This window comes from Drosophila arizonae, chromosome 2 (assembly GCF_054131065.1).
Source record: "Drosophila arizonae isolate 15081-1271.41 chromosome 2, UAZ_ARI_1.0, whole genome shotgun sequence".
Taxonomy (NCBI): domain Eukaryota; kingdom Metazoa; phylum Arthropoda; class Insecta; order Diptera; family Drosophilidae; genus Drosophila; species Drosophila arizonae.
Window position 1 is genome coordinate 20,191,346 of NC_142922.1, and position 19,449 is coordinate 20,210,794.

The 19,449-nt window shown below is 39.9% G+C and overlaps 1 protein-coding gene across 14 annotated transcripts in view; it reads left to right on the forward strand.

The window, feature by feature from the left end:
* Nucleotides 1–19,449, forward strand: part of Octbeta3R (Octopamine beta3 receptor) — a 47,043-nt gene that overhangs the window by 535 nt on the left and 27,059 nt on the right. For 9 of the 14 annotated variants that reach the window (XM_089462110.1, XM_089462109.1, XM_089462093.1 and 6 more), the window contains exon 2: nt 213–635. The gene's annotated coding sequence lies outside the window, so the exon portion shown is untranslated. Of the gene's footprint in view, nt 1–4; nt 636–19,449 lie in introns of those variants that run through there. The other 5 variants (XM_089462096.1, XM_089462100.1, XM_089462104.1 and 2 more) reach the window with 2 other exon arrangements.

The window sequence follows — 19,449 nt, forward strand, 5'->3', positions numbered from 1 at the left end:
AAGTATTTGTGTCTCTATCCGTGTATGCGTGAGCGTGTGTGTGTGTGTGTGCGTGTGTTTATATTGCTTTGCTTGCCAAAACGTGCCGCATGTTGCGGACAGTCGTGTGAATCAAATAGAAATAACGTTCGAACAAATCGATTTCGCGTTTTTTGTTTGTGCACAGCAATAAAAATAACACAAACTTCGTTCTAATGACAAATTAAATATAGCCCAACAACAACAAAAAGAGAGAGAGAGATAGAGAGAGAGAGAGAACAGCAAAAATCGTTAAAGACCAAATGGTGAGGCGCATGTAAGAAGTTTCTGCCCGATAGCAGCAACAACAACAACAACAACAACAACAACAACAACAACAATCACAACAACAACAATCAGAACAACAACAGTAATCAAGAGCGATAAAAGCAACAGTCAAAGAAAAAGTTTCATTGCTCGTGTTGCAAACGCCGCAAGCAACAGCCCCGCCCACAGCGCAGAAGCCATCGACGCCCCTCGCCCCCGCCGCCAGACCAAAAGGCAGCATAGCCAAACGCAAATCAACAACGACAATGACGGCGTCAAGACCTTCAGGCTCATCCAGATCCCTCGCCACCTCCAGCACCCGAAGCGGACAGCCGACACGCGTTCAGCAAGTAAGCGAACAATAAAAAAACTTTTCTGCCCACCTACCCAAATCCACGCAAACAAAAAGAAATGAGAAAAAAAAAACACAAAAAAAAAAAAACCATTCGACTGGTTACGTAAATTACAACGGCAGACTGGCCAATTGCTGCTGTGTGAGGCCTGGCTAGGCTTAGGATTTTTCGGGTTTCCATTTAATAAACTTTAAAATGCTAGTGGTTATATATTCCAAATATGCCTGTGACCCGTGTTGGCCTGCGACAAAACCACACACACAGACAGACCCACACACACACACAGCTGAGATTGGCCATTGGCAGCAAAAGGTGTTCAGCATACCTTGGTTACAGGTGCGGCAAACTGCTATGAAAATATAGGCTATTGTGCTAGCAGAGAGAGAGAGAGAGGGAAAGAGAGAGAGATAGAGCAAGTGATTTAGACAAACCAACTTGCTTTTACAAATATTTCAGAGCGGGGCAAAGATGCATGCGAAAATGTGCCACAAATATTTAAGATGCAGTGAGGCAGAGCGAGAGAGATATATTCAAAAGAATCATGCAACAAATGCTGCAAAAATATTTAAAATTTATACAACTACTGCAATTCCATAAGCATTTTACAGAAAAGAGAATTAGAGAGGAATTTTACATATAAATAAAAATAGAATACCAAAATATTTAAATATACTTCACAATAAATTATAATATTTGAAGGAGAGTGAAGTAAATAAAAAAATAGAATACCAAAATATTTAAATACATTTCACAATAAACTATAATATTTGAAAGAGAGTGAAGTAAATAAAAGTAAATTAATTTATCTTCAGCTCAAAGATCTATTTAAAAATATCCAACTCTCTCGTTTAGCTATAACTCCCTATCAATCATGATTGTTATGTCTCTTGCTTAGTCTCGATTTGGCCCCACTGTGCAGGTTCAGTGGACCCACCCTCTGGCCTTCGCTGTAGGCTCTGCTCGCTGCGCCTGAACATAGCATTTGCCATGGGACTCTCTATGGAGAGCACTCACTGCTACACTTCTGCACCTCGCTTAGCACTCACAGCCGTGCGAGTCGCCTCAGCCTCCTGACATTTGCTTTTACTCTGCTGCTGATGTTTTTTTTTCCTTTATAATAATTTCTTTTTTTTTTTTTTTTTTTTGCTTTTTTAATAGAGCCTTCTGTGCTGAGCGCTGGGGGAAATCGATTTTGTTGGCATAGGACATTGGGGGTGAATTGCAACTACCTTTCAATAAACTGGGTTTATTTGTCTGGCTTTTAGAATCAAATTTACCATAAGCTCAGGAACTACACACACATTCACACACACACACGCACACATCACTATTTGGCATTCACCGAATGTCTGTGCCCAAGCAATGCAAACTTTTTGCATAAATTGCAGAGCTGCATCGTCAACAGAATAGTCAAGCACGCACCTAAATAAACACACACCCACACACACCAACACACACCCACACACACCCACATACACGCAAACATATTTTAGAGAAATTTCCATGCACGAATTGAAACTTTTGGAGCTGCGCTCGAAAAAGTTTGTATCTGTGAGATACAGTTTGGATTTAGCTAGTTAGAACTGTCAATGTTGCATTTGGCAAGCTGCAAAGTTGCGACAATCACAAAGTTCATTGTGTGCCGTTAACCGATAGTAAAATACCTTAAACTGTATACAGTTTAGAAATTATAGAAATCCAGTTATTTTCAGTGAGATAATGCCAGCTAATGCTTGAAGCGAGCAAATATTTGCACTGAAATGTTTCCAGTGTAAATGGCATTATTCATTCCGGCGATACTTCAGGCAGCGTCTCGGATGTCTCTCGATAAATGGCTGGATAAATGATAAATAGAATAAATGCCTTTAGGCATTTTTGGTTGCTATTCTCATGGCTGTCGCTGTGTGGGTGTCTGCAGTGGGTGTTAGCGGGGGGCTGGGGACTGGGGGCTGGGTTTTGCTTGATTGGCGTCTCCGTTTTGGATTTAGCTGTAAGCTTATCAGATTCATTGCCAGCATAATGATGCGATGCTGCTGGAAATCGTTGAGGATGCCAACGCCAATTCCTTGGATTAGATTGAAAATGAAATTAATGAACTTGTCATGCTTGGCCCAGTCTGAACAGGCCCAGAGAAAGAGTTTTTAAAGCAGTGCTTTATTAATTTATTGCACAAAATATCACTGAAAACTCGAGCATGCTTTACGTAATATAATAAACTTTATTTAGGATCATGAATTTGAAATGAATCAAAAGCTGACATATGAATTAGCTCTGAATATTAATTGGCATATACGAATCATTCATCACATTTCCCACAAAAATCGATTGCTTGTCCAAGCACAGTAATCATAAGTCTCAGAGTTTGATTCTAATCCAATTTCACATATTCAGACAGGATTTTCATCAATCAAATGCTTTTCCTTCTTCTGGCAATTAAATGGGTATCTGAACTTATGTATCAAAATATTTTTGAGAATATCCACACAATTCCTTGTATTAAATGCTTTAATTAAGGCTCTCACGCACAGTGCGCATGATTCTCGAAATCAAAGCCACAAGTGCTACACGAAATCGATTTTAATTGCCAAAAATCGTTTGCTCTCTTGGCTGCACTTCACAATAATTACAAATCCGGAAAAGCATTTGAAACAGTTTTGCATTTTCATTGCGCACTCAAGTGCGAATGGAAACGCCTTTTGCTGCTCACGTTTTATTGGCCAATAAATAGCTGAAATAACTTGGCTGTATAAATGTTTATTTACACACTTCAGTGTAAATCTGACAGACAGACAAACAGACGGAGAGACGATGAGACGGGCGAAACAATAGCAGATATGCAAATGAATATTCCGCGCATCTGACATATCTGAGCAGAGCTAAAGTTACGCGAATAACGCAAACAATCATTCGGCGGCTCTCATTATAATGACTTCCGCTTCCGGCTCAGCAATTTGCATTGACAATATTATTAGCTGGAGCTCAAGTCATTCACAGTAAATAAATAATAAATAATTTATGCTCCCATTACACAAGTTCCCTAAGCACACAATTAAAGCAAATAGAAATTTACCTTCTGCGTTGTAACAATCGAAAGCGACGCGAATGGATTCAGTGTGCTTTGGATATGCTCGACCAGCAGATACCCTGAAGCTTTATATACGTATATATTCATATCTATATATGATTAAATGGATTTGAAATGCATGTGAATTGTTTATAATTGCAATTCAAATGATTAACTTAAGATATGCTTAAAACCCATTTAAGCGATTTCTTGAAAGTGAAAGGATATCGAATAATTGCAAAAATTGCATCGATTCTAATAGGGGACCCCAAAAAAAAAGAATAATAAATTTTAATAAAAGTAGCACAAAAAAAAAAAAAAAAAAAAAAGTTGAAATTTTTTATATAAAATTTATTTGTAATTTTTAAAAATCAAATTTAAAATCAAATTTATTTTATTTTATTTTAAATCAATTTACGCTATACAAAAGTGTTAATTTATATAAATAAATATAATTAATTACCTTTATGTAATTTTTTCAGTTATTTAAAAAAATGCAACTTAGACCTCTTACATGAAACATAAAATGTAAATTTAATTTAATATAATTATGGCCTTGACGTGGAAACTTTTACAGTAACTTCAGGTCAATTGAATAACAATTTCAATTTCAAACTGAACTAAATAATTCCCCCCACTTCAGTTGAGAGTAGATCAAAAACATTTGCCATCCGTGCGCGTTTGTCTTCCCAGTCTGTAGTTCAATTTATATGCAAATAAAAACTCAATGATGAAATATTTATATAGAGTACAAGAAATTTTTGCTCTCAGCCGAGGAGGCGCGCGGCCTTTGACGCTGTCAAGGTGCCAGCGCGAGAGCCACTACTGCTGAGGCAGCCCTCGCAGGCCTTCTCACATCAGCAGCCTTCATCCGAGCTGTGTTTGCTTTGCACTCGTCGCATTGTGGTCCGGCGTTGCTTTAGTTTCAAACTTTAGAAGCCATTGAGCTATTCTATTGTGTGCTGGTTAAATGTCCGCCGAGCGTGTTTTCCTGCGCTCTCTCTACCTCTCTACCTCTCTCTCTCTCTTTGCCTAGCAAACACACATATTCCTTTCACACTCACATATATGCATGCTTCTTTTTTTTTTGGGATCAGTGTTGTTTCAGTCAGATGTGAGCATGGTAGATGAGCCTTGTGTTTTCCTTTGTCCTTTCGCTCACCCATGGGCCTATGCTATTGTCTCTATGCTCGCGTTTTTCTGTGTATTTTTTTACGTTATGCGAGCCTTGCTACCGGCGTCGTGTATGCATTATTTATGCTATTATCGATTTTGTATACGCTTTACAGAGTAGCCCGCCCCACACCAGAAGGGCCATTCCGAAGCCCGGAGTCAAAATATCCGTCGCCCGTCGAAATGAAATCATTCTTCACAACGAAGTTTCTCAGCTCATCAGCGTTACTTTGAGGCTTAGCATTTGTCTGGCAGCACCAGCAACAGCTTATGCCTACCTGCTTCTCTTTGCATTTGACGGTCCACGCTGCGTATACGCAACGAAAACTTGGTTAAGCCGGCAAAAGGCCACAATGTGGTCGACACTTCTGACTTTCTGCCTGATTTTCATTTTGGACTTTTTAACAAAGTTAACCAAATGCTCGGAATTGAATTTCGGGACAATGTCAATGTCATAAATGACCAAGCGACCAGCGCACTCCTAAGTACACAGAACTCTGTTCGCTCGTGCTCGTTGGCCCCAGCTTGAGTTGACTTTTTTGCACTTGCCCAATCTGCTTGTGGGTCCGGCTGATTTTGTTTATTTACATGGCCAAGGCCCAAATTAAATTTTAAGCTGTTGATTAGCATTTTCAGCCAGTTCGCAGAAGGTCCTGATACGCTGCTTATTGAACCCTCATTGGACTCAGCGGCCGCAGCGGCCGCAGCGACCGAAGCTGAACTTTGAATAAGACGAGCCCGAAACAAAATCAAGTGAAGGCTCATTAGAGAAACTTTACTTGCAGGACGAGATGTGATGATGCGATGCGATGCGACGCGATGAGATGCGATGCGATGCGATGCGATGAAAGCGACTCTTAATTAAGCTACTCAGACTTTCGCAACTGTGCAGTACATACATAATATACATAAGTATGTTTGCTATGAACTCGGCCTTATAAAAGAAAAAAAGGTTAAGGTTCGTAAAAGTTGTAAAATGAGTTGGGCTTCCAGTTGCGACTTATTTTTATTCCATTAATTTTGTTGTTCTTGCAAAATCTGTTAAACATATAAATTTGTGCCTGGGCTTTTAATGAAATTAGTCGATGGCGAGGCGTGTCGAGGGGGCTCACCCACTTGCCGGGTAGCTGCCACATCACTCAGCATTGCCTTGTCGCGGCCTGGCTGAAATGAAATTAACCGTCTTCAACAAAAAACCATAATCAAATTTTTTTTACTACAAAGCAAATGAAAAATAAGCATGGTGTACGTACGCAAATGGGGAGCACTTGAAATTGTGTTGCCAGTGCCATTCCCATATAGGAATGGGCTGACTCTGCACACTGGAGTGACGTCTTTCAATGCCGGCTGCTTAATTTACGCGACGAAGTAATTGGATGCGAACGCAGCGCTGCCTCAGTCAACAGCAACAACAACAATCGGAAAATGTGCCTGAATGACAGCTATGACAGCAGCAGCAGCAGCGGCAGCAACAGCAATATAGACTTGAAGCCAAATACCCAAGCATTTCGTTGCGAAAAACCAATTTGCAAAGAAGTCAACAATGCCAGTCTCAGGAATAGCAAAGTTCGCACAGTTAATAAGGCAAAGTGCAGACTCGACTAACAAACATGCATGCGTACATTCATATATCCCTACCTAATAATACCACATAAAGCATATAGTGAAGTAGATCCGCTACGACCATGCAGCTTAATTTCTTTTGAAATATATGAAAAATATAGAATTTGTGCATCTTCCGTACTCATATAAAGCGTATGAAGACCAACAGTGATTATTATATAGTCTAGCTACCCTTTGTATACCTTGGGCATATATGCCTTGGACATACTTAATCAATCAGATGAACCTAATACTTTTATAGACATTGATTAGAAATATCTAGTGCAATTCTACGATTTCTTTCTAATATTTTTAATATATGTTTTTTTTTTTTATCGAATCAGTTCATGCACGTATATCCCTTAATACTTCAATGAGATAGTCTTTATAGTCAGGACGACATTGCCTATAAATATATAGTGCAATTCTTATATTTCTTCTAATTAACTACTAGCTCTGATATATCTTTTATCAAATTAGTTCAAGCGCTTTCGATAACTGGATTCTAGGTTATAGCAACGCTCAAGGCACCGTCGTTATATCGGGCAGACTCTATAGCCATATAAGTTTGTCTACCGACGCTATAAGCGTGGTTTTTATAACTGTAACTCTAGTTCATTTGCATAACTTCAGATACATATCTAAACTAACAATATTAGTGCACGTCTCATGTTCATTTCGAGCATATATATACCCATATAATCTGCCATCAAACGGTAAATTTGATTGCAAATGCCTAAAATCTAAAAATATATTTCTATATAAACACAGCCGTCGCATATGCCACGCCCAGCAGCTTGATCTGCTTAGGTTATTTAAGGCATTGCAAATTCTGCTAAACATGAAATATTCATGCTTCGCACTCACACACACACACACACACACATGCTCATACAGTCACACATCAAACAATTAACACTGTTATTCGAGCTCATTAAATTTTAATGAATCTCATTGGACTAATGTCATCGATTCGAGAGTTTTGCTGGCATCCAGACGAACTTATCTCAAAGAGGCAAACAAGATAAACAACAAGCAACATAAACAAAGCCATTACTCAATTGAATTAGTTTAGCAAATCAAATCAAGTTTTAATTGCTTTAGCAAATGACTTTAAGTTAAACACCCGCAAATACTTGCAATATAATTAGAAAAGGTTTCGAAAAGGAAGCCCAATTACATTTGCTGTGCTGCGTTAATTCAAGTCACTTAACACGCGCTGCGAGTCGAAGTTAGAATTGCTTGAAATGCATTCAACGAGATATTTCACACTTCCGGTTGCCCGTGACAACAAATTGAATATATTCGAGTTCTCTGTAAAACATTTTGCTACGGAAATTACATATAAGCTCTACAAAAAAAAAAAATAAATAAATAAATAAAAAATAAAAAAATACACACACAACAAAGTTGAGCTAACAAAAAAATAAAAGACAACGGATTTATTCGGATTACGAGAAAAAATGTTAGCCAATTTGTATTATTTTTGTCTGTCAGTAAATTTCAATGGAAATTGACATTAGATTCGAGCTTTTGATCTCTTCTGTGTAAAACTAAAGCTAAGCGACAAGTTTTAATTATAGATATTAAATTTCTCATAAATGATATCAAGCTAAACAGGTGTTTAAATGAAATGTTCTACATTGTGGACGGCAGCTAATTTGTTGGTAAATATTTACTTATAATTTGGCCAACAGAGCTTTTGTTGAACATGCTCGCAATAGCACTTTGCTTTAATTGAGAAACAACATGTAGCTGCACAGCGAGGAGGCGTGGCTGCTGTGGGCGCCCCAGCCTGGTCGCTTGTAAGCCAAGAGTTGGATGCGAGCGCACACACTTTGGTTAACAGCCATTTGTTGTTACTGCTTACTGCTTACTGTTGTTGTTGTTGTTGTTGTTGTTGTTGTTGTTATGGTTGCTGCTGCTGCTGCTGCTGTTGGCGCAATTGTTTGCTCAAATCGTTAAACCGTTAATCAAACAGTAAAGAGCGCAAATGATGCGCCTGCGGCTGCTGCGGCAGTCACTGCCGACGCCGCCCGCGCACCTGCTGCCCTACCTGTGGCAAACAAAGACCACACCTGAGCCGGTCGCTGTTGACGTGTTGTGTTCTCTGCTGGTTACCTAAAGCCGACAAGCAAGCACACACACACACACACACACACACACACACACACACACACACATAGTACAGTGCCATCAACAACTGCAATTCTGGAAAGGAATGGCAACAATAGCTGCCGCGGGATTTTCCACATTTCATTTCATCACTCGTTTTACGCGTCTCGTTTTTCCCCCTTTCGCCAGATTCACTGAGAGAGAATAGTAAGGCAACAAGAGAAAGTTTTGCGCACGTGCTGGGCAGGGTAAAAATAGCTGGATATTCGGACATGCAAAGTCACTCAATTGATTTTTAGCTCATTCACAATGGGCAGAGGAAACTAGAACTAGAACCGGCCTGACTCGGCCAACCCCAATCCAATGTGAGCCCAAAGCCAAAGTCCCGAATCGACCCCCCACCCCCCACGTTTAGTAGTGCCTAATGACATTGCCCGACTATAACGAGCCTTAGTATAGCCGGCGACCTTCGATGCGCCCTGGACACACAAATGCACAATGAGACACTTGGCGCACTTGATGGTCGTACTTGAATCGTATCAAGGACACCAATCGTTGCCAGCACACGCATTTTCCAAGTGCAGGGCCGCCTGTATTTGTGTGTGTGTGAGTGTGTGTGTGTGTGAGTGTGCTCATAAATATAAATCAGCTGTTGTCCATGATTCATTGAGTAAATTGTTGAAGTGCAATACAGTTGCAGGGAGAAGCACACGGGCTTGTTCAGGCTTGGCTTCTCCCTCCCTCTCTCCCTCTCTCTCTCTCTCGCACTCACTCGCTCGCACACAATTACATCACTTGCTCTCTCTGTCTGGCCTAACTGCTCACGTTGTCCGCTTGGCATGCGTGAAATTTCATTGTTGGCCTGTTCCGAGTAAAAACTTTTCAATTGCACAAATGTCGCCGCTGGCAGCGCTGCCCGCCGACTACCTCGGCTACCTTGGCAAAATGCCAGCCATTGTATTCAGCTCGGAAATTTGTTGCACCACCCGGCGACGTCATGCGTTGTGCTCCTCAAATATCCTGAAATACATTTCAAAAAGAAAATACAAGAGTGCAACATGCAAGAATATTAAGCGAATGTAAACATTTATCAACAAGCAAATAAATAAATAAATAATGCAACTAAAAAATATATATCTAAAAAACAAAAATAAACAAAAAATATTTTGATGATCCTGAAGTACGTTTGGAAAAGAAAATACACAAGTGAAACATTCATATTAAGGGTTAGTAAATATTAACAAAAAACTAAATAAATAAATTGAAAATTAATTAATAAATTTTTGAAGAATATATAACTTTTTAAGTATATGAATATATGTATATGTATATGTATATGGAAAATATTAAGAGAAAGTAAATATTAAAACGATAAATAAATAAATAACTAGTTAAATTTAAAAAATATCTAAATAATAAATCATATGTATTTAAAAAATAAATAAAGAAAACATGCATACAAAAATGTAAAAATAAATATTAGACATTTTCCATAATAGATGATTCCCCATAATGATCGCTTCGAGGAGTAGGACACACCATTTGTCCTTCTTCCGCTCCCCTGACCCCTCGGCAGGTCGGGCGGACTTTCGTGCTGCCGCTAAATATAACTGTTGGAAAGAACGAGAAGGGTGGCAGGAAGAGTAAGGACATTGCAGCGCACTTGCGAGCCAATTAAAGGTCGTTTCGCTGACCTACATAAATAATGCATAGGCCTTAATCAACGGCATAATGCGTTCGCCAAATGGCCCGGGGGCAGCCGGTCGGCAACAAAAGGCTGAGCGACATTCCTTTGACGATTTGCTCGACATGTTTCAGGATTTCAGCCTCAACAGGCAAATAAATCGAGGCGGCATTAAATTGGACAGCAGTGCTAAAGGTGAAATAAGGCTGAAATGAAATTAGAATACGTGACTCTGGCCGTCCCAGTTGGTTGAACTTGGCGGCTAACGACCCGTCATTAGCTTTGATTCGCTCAAAGGACGGGCCAACACGTGACTTCGGCTGGACTCTTGTGGCTCAGAGCATTCATGCATCCCCACACTCGTACGCCTCATAATTCTACAAATAATTGTTCAAATCTGACAATATGTACACTTCTTGGCTTGTGTAAATAAGTAGAGCACCCGAGGGGCCGGGCTGACTCGCTCGCAGTGGCCCCAAGGCCTTGATGTTGCTCTTAACGCTTGGCTGCCGCCACTGGAAATGGGGAGTGGGGGGGGGGGGGGGGGGGCTTGAGTGCTCATATGGATATCTGCGTGGGAGTAGATACTCAGCCAACGCATTAATACTTGACCCAACAAATGGCTTTAATGCAGAATGCTTGAAGGACATTGCGTAGCTGAGAGTGGCGTGAAAACTTTCATGTTTTCATGTCGACTTATCAAAAGAGCAAGCCAACAAGGACACTCGGCTGTTGTATCTTCTTTTCTATACATTGGTATAAATGTTTTTCTAAGTATTTACTCAAGAGCTTGACGATGCTAAACTGGATTAAAAAATAGTTTCTGCCAACATAAAAGAGCAACAATAATTGCAATTTTCCGCTCAACGAGAGTCGACAGTTCGTCCTTCAGTGCCTTTGTGCTGATTATGTAGTTAGGGTCCATTCATCTCAGCAATCCAGGTTCCTTCTATAGCTTCACTTTTAATTATGAACTCTGGTTGCTTGGCAGCGCTTTGACTGCGCTTTTCGGGGCCAGAAATCTAATTGCTTTCATTTTCGACTGGTGCACGGCCATTGTGAACTAGTCGCAATCAGGGCGCCTTTTATAGGTGGAAGGCCACGAAAATTCATTAAAAGCAATTAACGCGTCACGCACACACCTTTAAAGCGCCACATGGCGTATACGCAATTCTCTTAATTATTTTCTCTCGCCTCGCTTCGGCTTTTATTATTTGTTTTTTGTTTTTATTTTTTTTTTATTTTGTTCAGCTGTGCTATTCGTGCATCGGCTTAGTGCAGCAGCCATTTGTTGTCGCATTTCAGTTCGGTTTGTTATTTCTTTTAATTAGCGCTTGCGGTTTATACAAACTTTTCGTAGCATATTTTTTTGCACCGTCCGCTGAGCACGCTGAAAAAGCGTTTTATGCTAATGCCAGCCTCCATTATTATTCCCGGCACAAATTCAAATATGACTCTATATGAACATTAAATGCAAAAGCCAGCAAAAAACAGCGCAAAGAGAGAATAAATAACAAAGTGTCTGGAAAGTAAATGGGCGTGTACTGTTTAAATTTGTTGCTCGGCATTTTTGTGGTGCCCTCCAAAATTAAATCGTGTACCTACATATATATAAGTATAAATCTATATATATATATATATATATATTTATGTATATTTGTGTGTGAAAAATAAAATAAATTTGGTCTGCGCATGCAAATTTTTGGCGCTGCTTTCAGGGTCGTGTTTCAGTTGTTGCTGTTGTTGTTGTTGGATTCGCTGTTGTTAGCCCCATAAATTGAAGCCGAGCACTGCAAAAGTTTGCAACAACAAATCAATAAAACTGCCATCAAAAGTGCCTGCGGCCCAAGCTAGCAGAGCGCCGCAAGCATCTGCTACAACAAAACTCAAATGCCGTATTATAGCCGCGCAAGAATTTAACAAAATGCATGTTTTTATTGGTTATATATTACGTACATACATGCATGTGTATGTGCCATATAGTGTGTAGTACACATAGTAATAATTTAGTTATTACTTTAACTTGCTCGATACTCGTTCACAGGTCGTCAAGGGTATATTTGTCATGTCCATTGTTACTCTCCGATAATGTGAATGGGTTCACTCATCAGATAGCAAACATGTATATAATTTATAGCTAGATCAGTACGGTTAAGCTTTTAAATTGCCAATTCATTCAGTCTTTTAAATGAGGTCTGACTTAATATTATGATACACTCCTCTGTTTCAACTCCAAGTAGATTGTACTATCGCATTTCTCTACAATAATTCACATGCTCTTGCAGTAAGCGAGCATTAGGCAGTCAGTGCGACTGTACTCTCTCTTTGCTTTGCCTCATGCTCGCTTCTGCCTTTGACTTGCGCCCAATTTGTGCAAACAGCTCAGAGGACAGTTCATTTAACTTCAATCGGCGGGCAATTATGCTCAAGAGTTGTTGTCAATTGCTTCGTTAGCAAGAGGCGCTGAATAATTGTGACTCTGAAATTGTCGCATCTTTAAGCGGCAATTTGCACCGCTTAGCAGCAAACCACAGCCTGCCCTAAACTGTGAAAAGTGGCCAATCAGTCCCTCCCACAGAGAGAGAGAGAGAGAGAGTGAGGCAGACAGATGTCGCACACAGGAGCAATCAAAACTCACAAAATGCTCCCACAGCAATCAGCGAATCGCACGTTAATTCGCTTCAAATAAGCGTCATAATTGCCATGCATCAGCGCCAACAACAAATTAGAAAAGAAAACAAAAACAACAAGGAGATACCAGCTAAGGGCTAATTGGCAGCTGCATACATATGAGCATGTCCATGCCATTGAGTGCCCACTGTTGCTGTTTATGATTTTATAAAATTATGTATGCATTTGGCACGCAACCGAATTACGTATACGCCACATCGGCCCGTCAGACTGCACTTGACACTAAAAATAGAATGGCACGCAGAAGAGGGGAGGGGGCAAAAACTGTGAACGGTGAACGGTGAACAGCACAAATAAATGTCCATCGGAAGAGTCAACCAAATGGCAGGGCCACTTACTTATAAATAATTCCAGTGCAAACTCATTGTTGATGGACAGCGAATGGCGAAGTTCAATGTTATGGCCATGTGTGTGTGTGTGAGTGGGTGTGCGTGTATTTACTTTCCACAAATGCGGGCGCATATGTGGGCGTATGCGTGTATGTGGGTACGCCATTAGCCCCATCAGCAATAATTCAGAGGCAGAACCCCGGGCAACAATGTGCCATTGTCACGCAGTGTTCGAGCCGCTTTTGCTGTTGGCTGTGGGCTGTTGGTTGTTGGTTGTTGGCTTTAAGATATTTTTCGTTGAAAATTTTCATTCATGAAATGTTCATTATTAGCTGTGATTAAATTTGACATTTGACCCGCCCGCTCGCTCTTTGCGGCAGTCACGTAACCTGAATATCGAAGAACGTCCAGCAATAAATAATTGCCTTGGCCCGGGCAGTCTTAAAATATATGCCAATATAATTGACTGCCCGAGTAGCGAACGACTATAATTAAAGCTCACAGCTGACTTAAATATGTCGAACACCTTAATTAGAAGTCGCTTCTCGACTTTCAAATTGCTTTTTGAATTTAGTTAGCAGCATTTCCCAAATGACAAATTACGCTGCTTGCAAGATTTTTCAAAATGAGATTTACAAATTATGTTCTGGCTCGCAAACAAATTTATTGCAAGCATAATCGAAACTGAAACTCAACTCAGTTCAGTTTAAATTGAGATGAGCCAAGGCAACATTCCTGGAATTTATTTTAGCTAAGCAAAGACATTTTTCCTTTTCTGCTGGAATTTTTCTCTCAATTTCTTAAGCAGCTCTCATTAAAGAGCTTGTCAAAGCTGTTCGGCTCAAAGACAATGCGTCCTCAAGAAACTAGCTGAGATTACTACGGATTGCTGAAGAACGAGGACACTTGCTGGATTTGCTTTGGGACTGGCTGCCTTATTTTATTAGAAATCAAGTGGTGTAAGTTTCTGAGTGGCTTCTGAGTTTACTTTGAAATCCCAAAAATATAATAATAAAATAAAAATAAAAAACAACTATTGAGGCGAAATTGTGGGACTATGGCGTGCTTTGAATTTTAATGTAAGGCAATATATATTTCTATAGAAAACGTTCCTTAAGCGAAGCACTTTAAGCTGCGTAATTCGTTCTTTTATATTTATTAGGAAGGTAAAAAAAAATTAAATAAATAACATTAAAATAAATAAATAAAATTAGTAATTAAATAAATGAATAAAAAATAATAATTAAAAATATAAAAAAAGTTATTAATTAAAAAAATAAATAAACAAACAAAATTTTTTAAGTAAATAAATAAGTATAACAATAAATAAATAAATTTTAAATAATAAAAAATAATAACTAATAATAATAACTAATAAATAAATAAAATTAAAACAAAATAAAAAAAATATTTTTTTCTGCTTTAAGAAAAAAAAAAAAAGATTTTAAAACTTACAAATGATATTTGAATATATATTTTAAAAAGTCAGACTCTTAGTTTAAATTTACATTAGCTCTAACGTCTAATAAATGAATATCTACATACATATATATAAATAATATAATATTTAAAAGTTTCAATCTACTACCTCTCTATATTCGAGTATTAATTGATTCATTCTCAGATCTCATCGGCTCATGCTGACTTAATCGGAGTACACCCACCTCAACAGTGTGATATATAAATTAGCTTGGTTAAAATATCAAATCCCTCTCTTGTTTTTTCCGGAGTAATCTATCAAGTCCTTACAGATGTAATATATGGCAAATAGTTTAGTATTTCTGTGTAGCATTGCGCTGCTTACATCATCTGGGTGTTTGCGTGCCAGTTTATTTAATTGTTTCATTACCAGCCGGCTCTTAACGTGTTTAGCATGCAATGTTAATGCCTTTTGGGCGCAACTCTCGGGAGAGCGGCGCACGATACTGACTGATACAATTAATGGTCTTTGGGGTCGTCACAACGAATGATTTGATTTACAAGCGCTTTATTACACACATCGCACACTGCGCAGCGACGTCAAACTGATTTCTGCAGAGGCAGCAGTTGGCCAATGAAATCGAATAAATATTTATTTATAAGCCCAATTGTTGGCTTCGGCCGGCCCACACCCCCTCTGCTGTCAGTCACCCTGCTGACAGGGCAAGGGCATGCCGGAATAGTTGCCGGAGCAGCCAGTGCCGTAATTGAAAACGATTTCCTTGAGAGAACTTCAAGGGCAGCCAGCTAGCTGAATGTCTGACTCTCTGGCTCTCTGGCTCTGCAACTAGCTGTCTGGCTGGCATCCCGACTGAACTGGCGCCAACTTATTGATATCCATTGGCATTGAATCCGGACTCTGTCTGTGGTTGCACAAGGCTTATCTGATTGCTGGCACAGCGCTATTTTAGGTGCTGCATGCAATTTGCTTATTTGCCCAGGCGGCAAACAGTTTGCCCTAATTGAAGCAAATTAAACAAAGTCCTGTCTCACAGCATTTGCCACATCTGGCCCCATCGATGATTGATGGCCGGGCCGAAAGAGACTGTCACGCACCTTAATGTGCAGCCTCTGATTTTGCCCATTTACGCCGCACACCAAAATCTGCAGAATCATTGGCTGTGGCGCAAAGTGTTGCATGCTCTGGTGCCACGCTGACGCAATGCCGTGCCATGTCGATGACAACAACAGCAACGTCGAGGACAAGGGCTGCCGGCACTGCTGCTGCTGCTGCTGCTGCTGGCGCTGCTGTAGTTGCTGCTGCTGCCAATGTCAAAGCCATGGCTATTGTGCGCATTGGCCAAAATTCGAATTTCGATCGGTTCAGTCCGCCTCTGCAACAGCCGGAAGTGCTGCTAACGGGGCCAACAGCAGCAATTGTGTTTTCAATGTGTGTATGTGTGTGTGTGTGTGCGTTATACAAGTGCTGAATTTGCAATTTTAGAACCAGCCAGGCCACACACTGCAATCGCACAGCCATGGAAACCACTTGTGCATGGAGCCCAAAAGAGTTCGTTAAAGTTTCATAAAGCTAAGCGCCAAAGGCCTCTCTCTCTCTCTCTCCCTCACTCTTTCTCTGTCTCTCTCTTTCTTTCTGCCTGCTATTGTTGGATATTTCATCAGCTGCACTTGCCGAAATCTTTGACAGCACCTAAACTCTTGTTATTCCCGGTAAGCCAAACAGACTCTGGTAAAGAATGGCTTGCCGAGTTGAGTAAATCAATTCGGGCTGAGCGCAGAGTTAACCAAAAGCGCTTGATTATTCCATCTTTTATCTCTAATTATGCAACTTTAAAGTTACTTCCACAAGCGCCAGATGAAGCTAAAGGAACTGATACTCAACCCATTTAAAAATTAAGCCAAATTTATTTATATCTATTATATCGCATATCTCACATGCGTGTGGCTTACCTCCACTCCAGTAACAAGTTTTTTAATTAATTATAATTAGATTAAATAAATTCCTTCGAATTTAATGTGATTTATTACAGATGAAAGCATTTTCGCAACTATTTTTGCTTGGCTTCAGTTCAACAAAATGATTTACAAGCCACCAAAGGAGACCGTAGAAAATCTTGTTTAGAACAATTAATTGTTGTGCTTATGGCCTTAGGGCACTTAACGATTATAGCGGATTTGCTTTAATGCGCTGAGCCTTAAGTCTGCTAATAGTAAATAAGCCAAATTATTTATGAGTATCTTAGCTGTGTGGCTGTAAATAAAACGACTTGGCTTTGATTCGTATCTGGCCAAGGGAAACCCAAACTGAGTTGGGTTGCTGCAGCAGCAGCACACGTCTCGCCCAATCGCCTGGCAAAGATCTGCAGCAGGGCTGGCAATTATAAGCTGATGCGAGATACCGATAAGCCTCTTCACGCAGACAGTCATCAAACTGGCCGCAAAAGGTGTGGCAAATGAAATAAATAACCAACGTTTACGCATGTGGCCAATTCGAAAGCTCTTTGCATGGCTGAAATTTGATTAAGTGAGTGCCAAGCCACGGGCTGGCTGGCTGGCTGTCTGGCTGGCGGGCCTCGGCCAAATGCGGCCATCAATTTAAATCAGCTGCTTAAATACAATAAATAAGGGTCGAATGCACGGCCTGGAGCTGGAGCTGGAGCTGGAGCTAGAGCTGTCTTATATTAGCCAGGCATTTTTAACAATTCACCGTAATGGCTGGCATTCATTTTGGCAAGGTGCATGCTAACTGGATATCTGCCTCAGCCACTTGTGCTCTCTCCTCTGCTCTGGCTGCTGGCTTGCGTCATTTAATCAGGCAAAGTGATTTCGTTTCACACACACACACACGCCTATGCGAATGAGCAAGTGTGTGTGTGTGTGTGTGTGTGAGACCACACGTAGCAGACAGGAAGCCGGCACAGTAGCAGCTGATGTTTGGGGCCTGCTTAACCTTACGCAACAATCGAGTTGTAAATTTACGGCCATCATGCAAAGTTCCTGCCAGCTCCGTCCCAGCGTGTGTGTGCTTGTCTCTCTCTCTCTCTCTCTCTCTCTCTCTCTCTCTCTCTCTCCCAGTAGGCAGTCCCAAGTTTATTACCATTTTGCAGTTGTAATGTTTCAATATCTCGGGCGAGCGTGCGTGTGTGTTTGGTTTTTGGCATGTTTCTGTGCGAATAGCGAGCCCATTAGCGCCAGTTTAGAAGCAATTCAAGAAAATACACGTATATATACAAATACTATTAGGTGCTCCATGAGTCGGCTGCTCATTTATTGAGGAGCGACAACTACTACGTGACGTCTGCGCCATTTGTCATACATTTGTCGTGGACAGAGTGGATACAATTTGAGCCGTTGGCCTTTAATGCCCGCATTTCTGGCCAAATGGCGGCCCATAATTGAGCTAGACATCAACTTGTAATGGCTTTGGCTTTAACTGATTGTAGCTGGAAGGCTTGGCATCCCACTAATTGGCACGTGCGGAGCCATCTCTAGTCCCTCAAGTCTCGAGCTCAAGCTTAAGCGAATGGCACAAGTTTTACATTCGCCCATTTAAATGCGCAACTCAAGCAGCTGCCGCTGCCCCAGCAGGTGAGCATGCCCCACCTCCCACACCTCCCACCACCACATCCGATGCACTGTCAAGTCGAGCTACTAAATCGCTGTGCAGTCATACTTAGTCGACTGTGCAGGTACTTGAGCTACACTTTTCTTGGGCATCATTATATTATATAACGGCGCACTATGCATATGTCTGTATGTATGTGTATGTGTATGTGTATGTGTGAGCCAAAATCGATATATTCATTCAGTAGCTTGCAGCTTAACAAAATCAGTTTCTCATTTAATTGAGCATAGGCCAACGGTTTTTTATCTACTTTTACAAACTGGATCTGTGTTAAGCCCAGTTTTAATTTAAGCTCATAATGAGATTAATTTGATAATTACATAATTGGTGAATTCAATTACATTACAAGCCTATATGCCCATTCCCTTTCAGAAACCTATTTAATTTGTGTTTACCTCTCATATTCTTTTTGCAATTACAAGAGCTGTGTTTCAATATAAATTTAAGCCTCTTCAATTCCATTTAAGTATAGCGTGTAATGTATAAAGTATTTTTTATGTATTACATATTTATATTATCATAATTCGTTATTAATGAATGCACAGAGTTCTCTTTGCTACAGTTAACGGTATACCAATCATTAAGTATTCCAAGTGTGAATATACACGGCTGTCAGTCGAATATGGACAACCTAATAGGGCTGCCAGATGGGTTCGTCGAATATGGACCGCCCTGTACTGATAATAGCAATAATCATAGAAGGACTCATATTTCGCAATATTGAGTAAATTTCCTTTTTTTTCGGTCATGATGTATATATAATACATATTTTTTATAAATATCTGTGAGTGGCTTATTAAGCTAGCAATAAATTATTGTTGCATTTTTTCAAAAATCCTCCAGGAATTGGCATGATTGATCGAAGACATGCCAGCCAATTCGAAGTAAACATGAGCATGATGCGATCTCTTTGTAAGTTAATTCAAGTTAATATTTCTTTATTCTATTATTGAATCTAACAAATTTAAACGAGAGTGGAGTATGGAAATAAATATTGTTTTTTTTTTTTAGTTTTTTTTTTTTAATTTTTTTTTTTTTTTTTTAATAGTATGTCTCATAGCTAATTAAATCAACTGGCATACCAATTA